The sequence below is a fragment of the Echinops telfairi genome, unplaced genomic scaffold (genome assembly GCF_000313985.2).
Source record: "Echinops telfairi isolate 266 unplaced genomic scaffold, ASM31398v2 ScPeMD7_7469;HRSCAF=8507_0, whole genome shotgun sequence".
In the NCBI taxonomy this organism is placed as follows: domain Eukaryota; kingdom Metazoa; phylum Chordata; class Mammalia; order Afrosoricida; family Tenrecidae; genus Echinops; species Echinops telfairi.
Window position 1 is genome coordinate 94550364 of NW_022111372.1, and position 4913 is coordinate 94555276.

Sequence of the window (4913 nt, forward strand, 5' to 3'; positions counted from 1 at the left end):
GGAACCTGAGTGATGGTTAAAATAAGGCGACACTTAAATGTGACTCACCGGCTCTAGAGGCGCAGGATGAGAAGTTGGCTCACTTGAGCTACAGTGCGGAAAATAGGTCCCTGAAGAATCATCGCAAAGGATGTCTTGTCCTGAATTCAATTGCTCACTGCATTTCAGGAAATTAAATTCTGCCTTTCCTGTCTGTGCAACATAGAAATTGTAGGAATAAGGCAAAGTCCCCTCGCTGTAGTTGGGAGGAACCACGGGTCCAGACTTGGAGCAGAATCCAGACTGAAAACAGCCCCAGGCGGCCAGACTGGAGGAGCGACACAGGCGCAGGGCAACTGCAAGGGTCACCGCAAGGAGGAAAAGCACCGAGACCAAGGTCAAAGCCAACACCAGGTAAAACTGCAGCTCAGCCTGGGGGTCAGAGGGTTCAGGGCGATCGCTGAGGTCCGGCAGCGCCTCCTGCAGACTGTCTGCGAAAACCAGGTGCAGCGTGGCTGTGGCCGACAGAGGTGGCTGTCCTCCATCTCTCACAGCGACCAGTAGTCGCTGGCGGGTCCCATCCCTGTCGCCCAAGGAACGAGCCGTGCGCACCTCGCCCGTGCGAAACCCCACGCTGAAGAGCCCGGGCTCGCTGGCCTGCAGCACGTGGTAGGACAGCCAAGCATTGTGTCCTGAGTCTGCGTCCACCGCCACCACCTTGGTGACCAGGTAACCAGGCTGCGCTGAGCGCGGCACCATGTCGAAGAGAGCGGAGCCATCAGGTTCGAGCGCGGGATATAGGACCCTGGGCGCATTGTCATTGCGGTCGCCCACCAGCACGCGCAGGCTGACATTGGCGCTGAGCGTGGGCGAGCCCTGGTCACGCGCCTGCAGCGTCAGCTGGAAGGCGCGCAGCTGCTCGTGGTCGAAGGCGCGCTGCGCGAACACCACCCCGCTGTGCGCGCCCACGGACACGTAGGACGACAGCGCCCGCGGGTCCAGGTCGCTGGCCACGATGGAGTAGGAGACTTGGCCATTGGGTCCCAGGTCAGGATCGGAGGCGCTAACTTGCGTGATGGAAGAGCCGGGAGGGTTGTTTTCGGCCACATGAACCACGTAAGAGGCCTGGTGGAAAAGTGGAGCGTTGTCGTTGACATCCGCGATGTGCAGGGTGACGCTTGTGCTGGAGGAGAGGGGCGGCTGGCCTCTGTCAGTGGCTGTGATGGTGATGTTGTAATCTGGTGTCTGCTCTCGGTCCAGGGCACCGTCTGTCACCAACTTGTATGAATTTTTGGACGAAGAAATCATCTTAAAAGGGACTACACCCTCCAATCGACAATTAACCTCCCCATTTTCTCCGGAATCTTGATCGTGTGTTTTGATCAAAGCAATTAGTGTTCCTGGCACCGCATTTTCCAGAATCATCTCAAGTAAAGAATGAACTGTCACTTCCGGGCTGTTGTCATTTTCATCTTGAATGTCAATTTCAACTGTACATTGTGCAACCAGTCCGCCGTCATCCCTGCCTTCCACCACTATAGAGTAGGCTTTGATATTTTCGAAATCTAGTGTCCCCAGAGTGGTAATTTCCCCGCTATTTGAATCCAGATCAAAGACTTGCCCAGGTCTGTGGAAGGAATAGGTGATTTCTGAGTTCATGCCCTCATCCTGGTCGGTGGCTAACACCTGCAGCACCAGGGTGCCTGGAGGTACATTTTCCGGAAGGCTGACCCTGTATACGTCCTGACTGAACAGGGGCGGGTTATCATTGGCATCAGTAACCTGGATCCGGAGCTCAGTGGTGCCACTTAGGGTGGGATTTCCGCCGTCCAAGGCAGTCAGGACTAAACGATGGTAACTCTGTTGTTCCCGGTCTAAAGATCTCTCCAAAACTAATTCAGGACATTTACTGCCATCTTGTTTCTCCTTGTTCACCAGTGAAAAAGTAGCGCTGGGAGAGAGTTGATAGTTCTGTAGAGAGTTCAAGCCAATGTCCGCATCTTCTGCCACGTCTAATATAAATCGCGCACCTGGCTGAGCAGATTCGCTTATCTGCAGCTCAAAGGCATTTTGCGTGAATGTTGGCGTGTGGTCATTGATATCCTCGATCTCCACGCTCACGTGATAAAAGTTCAACGGGTGTTCAGCAACAACCTCAAATTCCAGGGCGCAGGCGGGCTTCTTCCCGCAGAAGCGCTCCCTGTCCAGCCTGCCGCTCACAAGCAGCTCTCCGCTCTCGGCGCTCACAGTGAAGTAAGGCTTCTCCGAGCTGACCCGCAGTTTTCGGGTCGGTAACTCGTGGACGCCCAGCCGCAGGTCCTTGGCCAGGTTCCCCACCACCGAGCCCTGGGGCATTTCCTCGGGAATCGTGTAGCGGATGGGCTCGGAGAGCGCCAGGCCCCACAAAGACAGCAGCAAGGGAAAGAGCGCTCGCCGCCGCGCAGCCCGGCCCCGCTCCCCGGCGCCGCCGCGGCCCATCCCTCCGCTCCCTCAGTTTGCTCACCAGCCCGGAGACCTCCGTCCGTATTGCAGGCGTCTGGTGCTCCGATGGGCGTTTAGTCCCAAGAGTCAGCGTCCGAAATCCTCCTTTTCCAGAGGAAGAAGTGGTGAAATGCCCACGCTAGCGAGTCTGAGATAGGGTTGTCCTGAAAAGGGCGCTGCGGCTGCGCATGAAGACGGGGGACTGAGATCGCTCCACTTTGGCCAACAGCGGCGCCCAGAGTTCGCGCTCGAGAACTGCAGCATCTGCTGCTTTAGTTTAACCTGATAGAACCTATGGCTACTGAACCAAGACATTTTTTATGTGCATATCATAAACAGCTTAAATTATAAACACTCTTTTTAAGGTACATAGTCTCAAGTTATAAAATAGTTATGAGTATAATGTTGGGTTTTATCTCACAAATTACTAGTTCATTTATTTCACTATTTTACAACCATTTAGAACTCTTACCTGGGTTTTAGGACTGCAATATGTGGATATACAGCAATGAATAAGACACAATATGAGCTCTCATAAGCTTCAGGATCTCCTTATTTCACAAGTTAATTTCTCTTTATTAGCTATGATATGCTCTAATAATTGTTATCCTTTCATTAAATGTTATTCCTACAACATTTCCAGGTCATAAATGTTTTGTATACTATGTTCACTCATGCTCACTGCCGTTGAGTAGAATCTGACTCATGGAGACCCTATAGGACAGAGTAGCATTTCCCCTGTGGGTTTCTGAGATGGTACATCTTTAGAGGAGTAGAAAGCCTCATCTGTCTTCAGTATCATAATTACTTAGGCAATTGTGATACACTGCAGCAATGCCTTTGAAATTGCAGGAACTGAGCCCCAGACATTTTAATTTGCATGAATTCACCAAACAAAATGAGATTTGGTCTAATTTCTGTAACTCCATTTGCTAAAATGCATGAATATTTTTTAGAAAAGCTATGAACTTTATATTAGGGCAACTTCCCACGTTTTGAACTTGCAAAGTGTTTGTAATATGGTTGTGTCACCAAACACTACAGAAAGTATAAAATTAGCACTACATAGCCAAAACAGAACAAAACACTGAACAATCCTTGGGAAATTTCCTTTTCATTAATAATTTATAATGTCTTCCACTTCCACCTGAGGACAACCAGGGAATTATCGTTATTCAAGTTTTGCAGAAAGGAATACAGAAGATGTGAGACTCAGATAGACTTATTTGAAATTGATCAGCTTATTTAGAGTTTGTGCAGATGAAAGTTTTGGTCTCAAAACCAGGATTCCTGAACTCTCTCTTCAGGACCCCGGAGACACTACACATGACTGCACAGCCAGAGCAGCTAACTGAAATGGAACTCTATGGAAGCCTGGTCTCTAGCCTACAAAAGGCACTTTCAAGAGTTTGAAGTGACATTTTACTTCAGACCTGATTTTCTTTTGTCTTGATTTTGTGGGGAGACCAATGGCCATGTGCAGCTTTTGACTCCACACATGACACAAGACCTCAGTGGGGATGGACAAACAGACAGGGCATCTAGGAGCCAGTCACAATTCCCTTTAACTAGGATCCATCTATTGAAGATTATTTATAATGCAAACTATGGCAAGACAAGTAAAGTTTTGAAGGCCTGAGAAAAGAGGTTAAAACTGAAGGCGCATTTGAGAGTGTCATGATAGGTCCAGGCACCCTGTTGGCACAGTGGGTTTTGCATTGGCTGCTAAGGAAAGGTCAGTGATTGCAACCCACCAGCCACTTCTCCTTTGTTTCTCTCTGATTTGGAACTGATGGCAGTGTTGTCGTTTTTTCATGTGTGAGCTAGTTATAATTTTTTTTAATTGCAGTGTACTCTATGAAGCTAATACAAAGGGTTAGATGTCTCAGTAATTCTTCCTGAGCCCTACTTTAGGAAACATATAGGCAATATTTATATGAAAAGGAGCATACAAGAGCAAAGTTCCCCTAGGTGGTGGATAACTATTTCTTAAGTGCATGAATGACAATAAGAATAAAAAAGGAGAAAATTTTAAAGAGTTGAGTGTTCACAATAAAACTGTCTTGTCTAAGAGGAAAGTCAAAGGAAATAGAGGAAAGAGCTAGGAGTCAAAGGGCATTTAAAGAGGTCTAAATAAAGGCATGTGCATATGTAAATATATTTATATAAGAGGATGGGGAATCGATCTATGTGCATATATTTATAGGTTTAGTATTAAGATAGCAGATGGACATTGGGCCTCTACTCAAGAACTCCCTCAATGCAAGAATACTTTGTTCTATTAAATTGGCATTCTATGATGCTCACCTTCCCAACACAATCGCTGAAGACAAAGAAGGTGCATAAGCAAATGTGGTGAAGAAAACTGATGGTGCCTGGCTATCAAAAGATATAGCATCTGGGGTCTTAAAGGCTTGAAGGTAAACAAGCAGCCATCTAGCTCAGAAGCAACA